Source organism: Balaenoptera borealis, assembly GCF_965194805.1.
Source record: "Balaenoptera borealis genome assembly, chromosome: 3".
NCBI lineage: Eukaryota > Metazoa > Chordata > Mammalia > Artiodactyla > Balaenopteridae > Balaenoptera > Balaenoptera borealis.
This window is the reverse complement of record NC_138866.1, coordinates 19,254,040-19,267,091: the sequence shown is the minus strand read 5'-3', so window position 1 is coordinate 19,267,091 and position 13,052 is coordinate 19,254,040. Positions and strand designations below refer to the sequence as shown.

General features: G+C 33.7%; 1 long non-coding RNA gene across 1 annotated transcript; it reads right to left on the bottom strand.

Annotated features, from left to right (window-relative positions):
• Positions 1-492: 492 nt before the first annotated feature.
• LOC309625365 lies at positions 493-11,336 on the bottom strand. Its single transcript, XR_014242486.1, has 2 exons — positions 3,051-11,336; positions 493-1,916 (listed from the first exon to the last, which is right to left on the bottom strand). It is a non-coding gene; the product is annotated as an uncharacterized lncRNA (long non-coding RNA).
• Positions 11,337-13,052: the final 1,716 nt, after the last annotated feature.

Genomic DNA, 13,052 nt, shown 5'->3' with positions numbered 1-13,052 from the left:
ATGATGGAGAGTTACATTCAGCCCAACACTGACAGAGTCCTAGGTAGCCAGATGTGGAGTTTTGGATAAGCTTTCAGACGACTCACTAAATGCACCATTTTAATCTTTGTGTTGTTATTGCACTGACAATGGTTAAGTTAATTTGGAAATTTTTGTGAGACTTTAAATAAACAGTTCAGAAATAAGTACTGGTGGAGATAGCTTCTCATCTTTTTTATTTTATTATTTTATTAATGTATTTTATTTACTGAAAATTCTTACCTATCATGCCTTCATTTTATCACTCATTCACTCATTTGTTAAATATTAATTATACAGCTATTATGTGCCAGACCCTTCAGTTGCTGGATCCTTCAGGATTTTCTTATCTGCAGAGAGCTGCTTCATCCAATGTCACACCCTTCCCTGAGACAGTCCACATTTAATAGCTGGTGGAATTGAAATCAAACCCTTGCCCTTAATTCTAATGAAGGACAACTTTGGTAGGACATATTTGTTTTAGAGCTCACCATGGGGCTGGCTAAGGCTGATATAGGTCAGAGAGATCCTGGAATCTTTGGTGGTGGCCCGGTGGCTGGGCAGATTATAGGAAGGGCCCATTACAGTACTGGCCACATTATGGCAATCGGGATGATAGGATTGGAAACAGTAAAGAGCAGGTAGTGGTGCTTCACCCCCAGAAGGCAGGAGGCTGCAATTTTTATAATGAATGACAAGGTTAGAGTAGCAGTCAAGAGGCCTGAGGCACATAGAGGTATGGACCAGGTTAATAGAACACAGAATCCCTAGGGATGCACAATCAACAAAGGCACTGCCACGCTCTGACAACTCTGGAAGTCAGAAAGACCTATGATTTTTGTCCTAGCTCAGTCACTTACCATCCATGTGGCATCAACCAACTGACTTTACTTCTCTGAATTTTTATTTTTCTAAATATGAGATAATAAGACCTGCTTTCCTGGATTATTGCTAGATTTAAATCAATTATATACCAAAATATATAAGACAGATTTTGGCTCATGGTAGGACCTCAATAAGGGGTAAGGGGTAGCAATTATTACGATTTTATCCATGATACTGATTAGCAGAAAATTAATAAACCCTTCTTTAGAATTTTAACACTGTAAGCAATAGATTAGGAAAGGTTTGGAAAGAAAAACCACTAAATATCCACAATGACTAGCATAGAATAATAATAGATGTTATGGATATATCTAAATTCTCTCTAAGATAAAATAATGGGAATGAGGAAGGGCCCTTTTGGAAAAAAGAACACTCAACAATAAGGTAAAAAGAAAAATTTAAGACCCAGTTTCTACTTTATATTATAAAAGTTAGACTTTTAAATAAATACATTGGAAAAAAATTATAGCTTTGAGGAAAAACTCAAGAGGAGAGCAAAAATACCTTTTCAAAGACTGGGAGATGTAGAAAGATAATTTAAATAATGTGATTTCTATTTTTATAGTTAAAAGACAATTTTATAGTATGCATCTTGAGGTTTGCCTAGTAAAAAGATGACATTTCTTTAAATCTAAATGTAAATGCATGGCAAAAAAGAGAAGACAGAAACAGCTTGTCAACATGTGACAGTCAACTGCCAAATTGTAAGTGAACAATGATAGTAAATGAAGACATATGACTTGAAATCTGTCCTTTGACTTGAGAAGGATTAAATTTGGCAATATTACACATTTTTCACGGAAATAAAAAATTAAAAGTGAAGCTAAGTGTATCTGAGAAGGTAAGGTCTATTTTCTGAAATTAAAACTCTCCCTCCCCAACGCCTAGGCACACTTAACTTTCTAAACCTTATCTCTAAATTTTATATTTTATCTCTAGAATGTAGCTGTTCTAATTGTCAGAAATGTGACAACTTTTTAAAGTCCTTTTGACCAATTTCATTTTCCCTAAACCTTTCTAGCTTGTTCTTTTTCCCTCTCAGATCATTTCCTTCTGGAGGAAACATGAATTTTGCAAAAGTGACTTTGGGGTGATAAGTCATTTAATAAGCAAATAGTTCATATAAAATGGACCGGTTGAAAGTTGTAGAATTAAATCTTAAAAATATTTGAATTCAGTTCCAGTTCTACTACATACTAGCTGTGCAATTTGGGGTGGGTTAGGTTTCACTATCTATAAGTTGGAAATTAATAATATCATCCCTTTTTGGATAAGTAGTTTACTTTTGTCTATTCATTTGATTGGATGTTTAATAATAAAATGATATTACATACCCTAAATTAGTTTTATGTGTTAAAAGATTTGTGCGTCATGTATTTTTATTATCTTCATGAACTGATTGTTGACTGAACAGTTAAATTCAATGTAAAACTATTTTTAATGTCAATCCAAACTTTGGATGACATTGGAGAAATAGCCAAATAACCTGACATATTGTTGGCCAGCAGGTCATTGTGGCCTTGACACCTTACAGGTTTTCTGGAAGGGAAGTTTTATATCCCCTCTCACCATTGATATTTTCCCTCTGCCACAATCCTTAAAAAAAAGGATTTTTTCCCCCACCCCGAAAAAATATGTGAAGAAAGGAAGAACAAGAATAAATCAAATTTAATCATTTTTATAGAGGTATAATTTACGTAAAATAAAATACACAGATTTATAGTGTTTGGTTTAATTAATTAGACACATCTATATATGCTACTGCCACTCCAATCAAGTTATACAACATTCCCTTTATTCCAGAAAGTTCGCTCTTCCCCCAGCCCAGTTAATCCCCCCATTTATCCAAGGCAACCATTGTTCTTAATTCTATCCCCATATCATCCTGTGTCTGTTTTGGCATTCTATACAAATGGAACCATACACTACATATTTATTTGTGTCTGTCCTCATTTATTTAAGAAAACATATTTGAGCTTCACCCATGTTGATGTCTATATCAATAATACATTTTTTTATTGATGATAACTGTTCCATTTTACGAATACCACACAATTTTAATTAATCATTCTCTTGTTGATGGGCATTTGAGTTGTTTCTAATATCTGTGATTATGACTAAATCTGCTATAAACATTCTTATATGACCATATTTGGACACAAATTTTTATTATTCTAAATAAATATGTAGAAGTGATATTCCTTAGGGTTCCTACATTTTTACTTTATTTTTTAAAAGTGCTGAATTACTTTTTGAAGTGATTACACGTTTACACTCCCACCAACAGTGCAAGAGAATCCCAATTTTTCCTCATACTCCCAATACTTAGTATTTTCACCCTTTTCTTTTGATTTTTAATTTTAACTGAGTGATAGCTTATTGTGGTTTTAATTTCTCTAGTGATCAATGATGTGGGGCATTTTCCATGTTCCTAATAGAATTTATATCTTTTCTAAAGAATTTTTTCAAGTAGTTTGACAATTTATATTGGACTATTTTCTTTTTTTATTATATATATGTTTAATTATTTATAATCCTGTATACAAACTCTTTTCCAAATACGTCTATTGTATATGTTTCTTCAAGTCATTGGATTGTGATTCACTTTCTTCATGGTGAGTTTCAAGAGCCAAATTTATTACTTTTTATAAAGTCCAACTTATCCTTTTTTTTTAATGTTATGGGCTGAATTATGTTCCCCCAATAGTCATATGATAAAGTTATAAACCCAAGTACTTCAGAATGTACCTGGATTTGGAGATAGGGCGTTTAAATATGTTATTAAGGTAAAATGAGATAATATGCATGGGCCCAAATCCCAAATGGCTGCTCAACATACAGAAGATAATGCACACAGAGGAAAAACCATGTGAGGACACAGAAAGAATGCAGCCACCTACAAGGCAAGGAATAAGGATTCAGAAGAAGCCAAAATGACAAATATCTTGGCTTCAGACTTCTGACCTTCAGAACAGTGAGAAAATAAGTTTCTGTTGTTTAAGCTACCCAGTCTATGGCTACCATAGTGTCCCAGTTAATATAATGACTATTTAAAAAAAAAATTATTTCTAAGACATCTTTGCTTACTCCAAGCCTGTAAAGCTATTCTCTTTATCCATTCATCTGCCAATGAATACTTAGGTTGCTTCCATGTCTTGGCTATTGTAAATAATGTCACAATAAACATGGGAGTGCAGATACCACTTCAAGATAGTGCTTCGCTTCCATTGGATGTATGCCTAGAAGTGGGGCTGTTGGATCATATGGTAATTTGATTTTTTAATTTTTATTTTTTGAGGAACCCTCATACTGTTTTCCATAGTGGTTGTACCATTTACTCTCCCACCAATAAAGTACAAGGATTCCCTTTCTCAACATCGTAGATAGCATTTGTTATCTCCTTTTCTTTTTCAATAGCCATTCTAACAGGTGGGGTTTTGATTTGCATTTCCCTAATGATTAGTGATGTTGAGCACTGTTTCATATACTTGCTGGCCATTTATATGTCTTCTTTGGGAATACGTCTATTCAAGTCCTCTGCTTGTCCTCTGGATGCTTCTACAGATCTGCAAGTGTATAATCAGCTTTGCTAAAATAATGTTGTACAATAAAATATCTCCAAACTCAGTGGCTTATAACAGCAATAAAATGTGTCTTACTCATAATTTTTCAGACCAGCTGGGGCACTACTGACCTTAGCATGTATCCACGTTTCAGGTTGGATTGAATCTAGCTTTAAATTTCTCCTCAGTCCGGAATCAACAGCTAACTAGGCATGTTCTTCTGAGTAGAAGGCAGAATCACAAGAGAGTAAGTGGTAACAAGTATTGCAAGATAGTTTAGAAACAGTAAAGTGTTATTTGCTCATATTCTTTTGGTCAGAACAAGTCACGTGGTCAAATCTAAAATCACTAAAATACATGCTCTGCCTATTCTACTGGGAAATACAACAAAGTTACATAATAAAGGGTAAGGCTGTTACTCCTAGAAGGGACTAGTGAATAATTGAGAATGAACTTCCTACCTTTATTTGAATGCTTAGTGTTACTTCTTTTAAATATGCTCCAGCCACTTTTTCTTTGATAAATCCTCTCCCTTCTGTCCAAAACCCAACAGTAGATAGAGGTTCATTCTAAGTGTGTTCCTCTTATCCTATGCTTTAACCTATAATAACACACTTCGCAATATATATTATCACTGATTTTATTTCCACTTATTCAATGACTGTAGTGGAAATCTTCTTAGGTCATACTGTGTTTTTTACCTTGTATCTTCAGCATTTTGCGTCTCACCAAGAACAGGATTAGCATTTGGAAATGTTAAATAAATAACTGACTGGATGAATGAATGCCTTATCTGCACTTATTCCTATCTACCCTTACTTAGTTTTACTTCAAATTTAACTTTGAGAGAAGATGCACAAGTTGTTAAGAAAGTCAAATGTACCCAAATAGCTTTCCAGACTGAGTACAAATATTCACAGGGGGAAGAAAGAAAGAAAGAAAGAAAGAAAGAAAGAAAGAAAGAAAGAAAGAAAGGAAGGAAGGAAGAAAGAAAGAAAGAGAAAAAAAGAAAGAAAGAAAGAAAGAGAGAAAGAAAGAAAGAAAGAGAAAAAGAAAGGACGGAGGGAGGAAGGAAAGGAGGGAGGGAGGGAGGAAGAAGGGAGGGAAGAAAGGAAATAAGAAAGAAGGAAGGAGGGAAGAAGAAAAAGAAAGAGAGGGAAGAGGAAGGAAGGGAGGGAAGAAAAGAGAGAGAGTGAGAGAGATCAAGAGAGAGAAAAAGGCTTTAAAAAAAGGAAACATTAGTCATAATTTTAAGATCTGAAAAGGGAATAAGATATCAAATATATATTGAGGCAGTGTATTAAATGAAAAATATGGCTACATATAGTGAATTTAAAACACATTCATATACTGTATTTAAATAAAATCAATTTGCTATAACTCATTCTTCCTTTTATTTGCATAGAACCTACTTTTGTTTAAGCATTTTTTAAAGATTTTTTTTCCTACTTGTGGTGGGATGGTTAGGATACAAGATTAGAATGATGCTGTACAAAATTTTGGGTAACCACATTATGATTTTGTACACATAATTAAGAATTACATTTTTGGCGTAATTGCTTTGTTTATCCTACAAATGTTAAATTTAAAACAACCTTGGAAGGGAGGTGTGTTTCTATTGTTAATTTATAGGTGGTGGTATAAATTTTAGGTGGTTAACTATATTTCCCAGTGACATTCAACTATTAATGACAGACCTCGCATTAAAACACAGGTCATTATTAAAAATAATATAAATATATTTAATTTCACAAGTAGTGTGTGTACATAAAAAAATCAAGGAATTCTAAATCAAAATAAATGATCAGTTGAAGCCCTAAGGAAAAGTGTATAAAAATCTTATAGTGTCTAGAACTATTATCTTCCTCTTAACTTTTTCTAAAACCCATGAATATTTTTCTAACTCCATTGCTAATAGGTAAAGTAAAGAGATAAAGTGAGACTTTTTCTTATTTAATTCTTAAGAAGATAACCACTTCCGTCCTTTTTCTCATCTTTAGCCTTTGAAACTGGGACTCAGCATGAGCATATTTTTGGCAATTACTGTCATCTGGAATAACTTTTTATCTTTCTTTTCCAATTGGCTTTTACCTGGTCCTCATTACTCACCACCAAACAAGATGTCTTCCTCTTGTTAACACTTCTTACCTCCATTCCCTTTCAACTGTGAATTATTATCAGCATAAGCTATGTATCTTGGCAAAACAATTCCTTTGATTTGTCCAATCAAATCAAGTCATGCTGCATGATGGGGAGACTTCCAAAGAGGCAGCCCCGCATTTCTGGGGATAGCTTCTGAAACCTAAGGCACCCACAATATCCATTAATTAACACATATTTAATGAGAGTCCTCTTTGTCGAAAGCGTGGCAGTGCTCTTTGCAGTGGAACTCTATGAAGATTAGACCCAATTACTGACCTTAAAAAGTATCCAGTCCATTTGAGGAGACTGGAATATACATGTAAAAAGATTATATATTATTATTTTAACAAAATGTGGAGCATGTCCTACATTACAGGTTCTGTACTGGATACTGAGGTTATGGTAATATACAAAAGAGACGAAACAATCCTCACTCTAGTATACCTTATATTTAAATAGGGAACACAAACAATAAAGAATAAATATGATAAATAATTAATAACATACTTAGGAAGTTATAAGTGCTATGGAAATACACACAGGCTAAGGTAGATGGAAAGTGCTGGGGGTTGTATGGGGTTTCAATTTTAGATGCATGGCCAAGATAGGGTGTAATGAGAAAGCAGCATGTGGTTACCTTGCTGATTAGTGTCTCTGGAAGATGGAGCAAACAAGGCACAGACTTTGAGATGGGAGCGCCTGGCATATTTGTAATCAAGAAATGGGGAGTAGAACAGTATGTTGTAGCAAACTGTGCAATGTGGTACTGATAGGAAGTAAGGTCAATCATTTCATTTGTTGACAATTTTTGTAGGGTCTTTTAGGTCATTGTAGGTTCTCTGGTTTTTGTTTTGGAAGAAATGAAAAGGCATTTTCAGAAAATATTATCTAACTTTTTGTGGACAAAGGCATTTGCCAAAAAATCAATTGAAGAACACAGCAAAAACCCATGATAGTGAAGAGGGAGGCTTGGACCAGGGTAGCAGGGGTGGATGTGGTGAGAAGTTGGTCTCCCTAGAGGTAGTGAGAAATTCAGGATACATTTTGAAGGAACAGCCAACGGCATTTTATAATAGATTGGATATGGTGTTTGAGAAAATGAGAGATGACTTCAAGATTTTTGAACCAAAACAAACTAAGATAGAAACTTCTAAAATAAAACTATGGATTTCTGGAATTGAGATAATTTGATACAACCATAATAATACTTTCTCCATTGGTGAAGTCACTCAGAAAATAACTAAAATCTTATAGATGCAGCAGGTTTAAAACTGAGTCTTCAGGGATGTGTAGGATTTAGCGAGAAAAGAGCAGAGGTATGTATGAGGTAAATGTCACAAGCAGGAGAAATAAGATACACACACACACGCACATATATATATGTGCGTGTGTGTGTGTGTGTGTATATATATATATATATATATATATATATATATATATATATATAGTTAAGTTGTATAAAGCTAGCAAACTTGGTCTGAACCAAGAATCAAGGGAGCTAGGTAAAACAATTAGAAATCAGTTAGGAATTAAATTGAGGAGACAGTTAGGGGTTAGATCAAACTGAGTAAGATTAGTGAATAGAAAATATACATAATAGTTTCAAAAATTACCTGGAGATAATAAGGGAATACAATGATTCTCTTTAATCGAATTAAAAGTTATTTTCATTCTAAGTGACAATACAAAATTTCCTACCTGTGCTAAGATATTCAATCCATTATAGTATGTTTTATCCATTTAGAAGCCAACCTTTAGATTACTGGCAGTTTCAAGTGCAATGCAAAATAAGCACAACAATAACTAGCCCAATTTGGGCAGCATTTCAAAAATGCAACCATGATCAAATACTTAATCCATTAAGTATGTTTTGTTCCCTCTAGTTGAGAGCGGTACTGTTGTTTTTGATTTTTATAATAAGCAAGTGATCAGGTGTCACCCAGAGAGATACTGGTGACCACAAAGTGACTGAACAATGCACCAAAGGACTCTTTACTGTTTGTTTTTTACTACTCAGTAATTTAATGGAAGGTTCCCTAAAGACAGTCTTTAACATACTATCTTCTCAGTAAATGTAGCATTACACATGGACTTTGTTGAGTCAGATGCCTGTCTTTTTGTTTATTTCCTAACAGAAAACCTCTAATTATGCATATGTGTATTCTCTAAGGGAGCCACGTTATAGAGTCTATTTATGGCTCATTGACAGGAAAATTGAGGGATGACAGGGAAGCACAGTGCTGTATACAATATTGTATTACTTCTAGAAGAAAAACACTAAAAGAAGTATAATGCAATTTACATGTATATGAAAAAGGTAATGTCAGTTTATATAAGTAATTATGTACAGTATACAATGCAAGTGCATTGATGTACATGCACTTCAAATGGATGTCTTTCTGCAATATGAAATATTTTCAAGGACAGCAGCTAGAGTCCCACAGCTGCAATAATTTGTAGGAGAAGTTTTCTAAAAGGGACTTTCTAAAATTCACTTTCACACTAGCACCTTTAAAATAAACTAAATGACCAAAAACGGTTTAATCTAATCACTGATTCAGATTTACTACAGATCTCTTACAAATAGACGGAGGTACTTATCCTTGGCATGAATCTCATTACTGTCTGCTGACTTCTGTGTACCATGTAATGAACGTTGGAGAGCTCTGTCAGCCTATCACCAAACTCCTATGGCCCCAGAGTGTGAGAAATTGTGCATTTATTCACTCACAGTAGCTGCCTCCAGACCACAAGCAATTTACCTAGAGAATGAATCAGCTTATCAGTTCTCTCCCTCCTATCACTCTTCTCTAACCACATTATCCTGAAACTGCATTTCCCAAGCTTCATTTATCCAGGTATCATCCACGTGTTTCACCACTTGCAGTATTATTTAATTTTTCTCATTAAATTGACAAATTTTAAACAAATAGATGGGCTGATAATACTAGTTTCACAGTAATATAACCTCTTAAACATTAAAACACAGAATGTTTGTATATTTGTACCATTGAAAACCCTTTTTAATATTGTTTATCACGTCTTGAAATACACTGACTTCCAAATTTTGATTGAGTGTAAGGTAGGATTCTTCCTAAATCCATGTTGAGGTTGGGCTCAACTGTTTTCCTCTATTGTAAAATTGTGAAAAGTACTTAAGAGATTCATTCAAGAGAAATGATGTTCAACTCATGATCGTAAGGGAGTATTTTCCTACATCGGAGAATCATATGAGAACATGGCTTGGTATCCATTTTCAAAGAGCTTATAAGATATCAGGGACTCAAATTACCATGTTGCAAGAAACTAAGAGAGTTTAGATAAAGCTATAAAGGAATTTAGAAGAAGGAAACGTACCTCTCATTGGGGGATAAGAATTCAGGAATAGGCAGAGCTTGTACTGGCCTTTAAATGGCACATTAAACATTTAGTCTATGAATATTAATGAGGGGTTGCAGGAAGATGTTGCTAAAGATTTCTGGTGGCTGGAATAACATTAACAAAGATACTGAAAAGTGTTGGGCAGGATCAGGAGACTACACATGGCTCTTTGAGTACAGGGTACAGGAATTTCACTTAGTAGAGAAGAAGGCTGGAGGTGGATTCAGGTAGTGGATTGTGTGATACTTTATATGCCAGCATATGGGATTTGGAATTCTGCAGTCAGGTTTCTGTAATTATTTTTCTTTCTCCTACATGTATACATATTTACTTGCTATATTGCATAATGCATCATTATTATGAAATATTTATCATCATCATTATTACTACTGTATGATAGTATATATATTACATTGGTATTATTATTAATGTGATATATTACATGACTAATATATATATAGTATTTCATATGTATGTCTATATGCATATTTATGTGTATACACACACATGCATAAGGCATTGCTCCTCTGAACATTATGCATTATTTAAACTGAAAAGAAAAAAGCACACTCTTAGGTAGACTTTGTTATCCATGTTTTACAAATCTGAAAACTGGCAATCAGAAACACTGTCATAGTTTAAAGTCACAGAACTATGGTTCATACCCCAGTCTGTAATGACTCAGTCTATGCTTCTATGAAGTAAAACCTCCATGATAGACATTGACTAGGGTAAATGAGTTTCTTTTATTCAGATTCTTCTGTTGGCTGATAACTCTTTTCATGAGTTATAAATCGAGTCTCTCTGTTTCAGAACAAACACATAATCTCTCTAACAACAGATTTGCAAAATTGCCACAGTAACCAGAGTTTAATAACCATTATACTGAGGATCTCTAGCAGGATCAGATGTGGGTCCACAATATCCAGCTGGCGGATGCTTTATTGAAGTCACAACTTTTCTAAACATCAGTGTCTTCATTTGGAATACAAGGATCTCTGAATTCAGTTATCCTGGAAATCGTTGCCAAAAATATGAAGATACGAGAACATACTTATCACCAGCAAGGAAAGTAGGTCTCAGTCATTTTCATCAAGTTCTTGATTTCCGTAATCAGTATGGTCAATTTTAGGAAAAGTAAAATAATTGAGGTTGTTTTGAACTGTGATTAATTTTGAAGACTGTACAAATGGAGAGATGGTCTTTATTGTGTTTCAACTGTGGTATCATCAAAAGAAAAAAAAAAAATCCATGGGTTCAAACCATGGATCAGTCATTTCCTGCCTATGTGATCATGAATAATGTATCTATAGACTCAATTTCAGCTTCTGCATCTAAAAATGCAGGGTGTTAGACCCAATTACTGACCTTAAAAAGTATCCAGTCCATTTGAGGAGACTGGAATATACATGTAAAAAGATTATATATTATTAAGGATTAGAGAGGCTAGCCATACATCTGGCCCTCAAAAGAGATAATATAGTACATTTTTTACAGCACAGGTTTTGGCATCAACTAGCCCTGGGTGATGAGTTGTATAACCTTGAAGGTACATGACTCAACCTCTCGAGGACTTTAAAACACAGACTGTAATAATACCTCCTTCATAGTGTGGTTGTGAAAAGTAGAGGAAATATTACATAAAAACTGCTTGTCAGAGTGCAGTCAATCAATCAATATATACATATATTTTTTCATTAGTTTTAATAACTAGTAACAATCACCAATACTAATAAGCGATAACAAAAGATAATTGCTATGGCTATTATTGTTCCCATTAGAAGGAGTTATGATCATGTCATTTTGACTATTTGAAATGTATAATTTAAAATACCAATTTACAATTTTGAAAACAATGCATATTTGAAGTGACATAACATATAGAGTATTTATTCTGGTAAGGCTTTAACACTGGCCACTGAAAATTAGGTGCCAAGAACAGAATTTCCCTAAGTGGTGAGAGTCATTTTGAAAATTCTTTCATTTTCTTTTTAAGACGTGAATAACAGATTAAAGTTGCCGAACCAGGTTATTACCAAGAAAATTTTCTAGTATGATATAATTAAACAGTATGAGAGAGGGCAATCAAATTTCTTAGTTTTATTTCTAAAAGTTCTAGGAAAACCATATCCCAAATCCACATTTTGGTCATTGCTTATGAAAGTTAAGAAAAGAGATCTATTTTCTCTTCTAATTTTAAATGCAAGAACACATATTCTGTTACATAAGGTTTCAATGTCTAAACACAAAACTATTAAAATATGTATTGGAATCAATTTATAATGATTAGGAGTTTGAATAGGAAGCAATGTCTTTCTGGTGTCATTTTTCATAAAATACCAGTCTATTTTATTATTTAATTATAACCACAAGTTGTTTCCTTTTCAGGGTAAAATAGCCAGTATTATTTTACTCCTTATGTGAGTGTTCTCCAAGTTTATTTATTCTTGTCCTAACTTTTGCCCTAATGAATGCATTATCTGTTCTTTCCTAATCCTGCTACACAGGAATTGTAAGGGAAATCCGGCATGAGTGCCTTTTGACCTTAATCTTAAGTGCATTGCAGCATTCCTGAAAGCCAAACCAGCGTGCCTTTTCACTTCTCCATTCCTGAAATCTCATACTTGGAGTGTGTTGTGTTTGTCTGCCTTATTTGCCTCAGGACAGAAATCCTGACCTTCTGGGCCATTCACTCTACCATGCATCTTTGTGGTTCTTGAAAGCTAGTTTATCTTGGGGAAAATAAAATAGAGCAAGGAAAACAAGGACTCAGATTATTTTATAAATGAAGGAAAGGCAGATGATAAGATCAATCATTTAGACTATCTTTGAATTCTTTCATGTAAATATAAATCTATCTATATGTATATGTTTTTAAACCATTAATATATATTTATATTTATACATTATATATATATTGCATATGTATTTTTTTCTTATGTAAGTTTCTATTAACTCCTATATTAAGACAGGGAGTTGGTGCTATGACCACGTAATGTGCTTAAAAAGTGAAATCTCTGTCTATCATAATAGATGAATATCATAAGCAAAAAACTGAGCCAA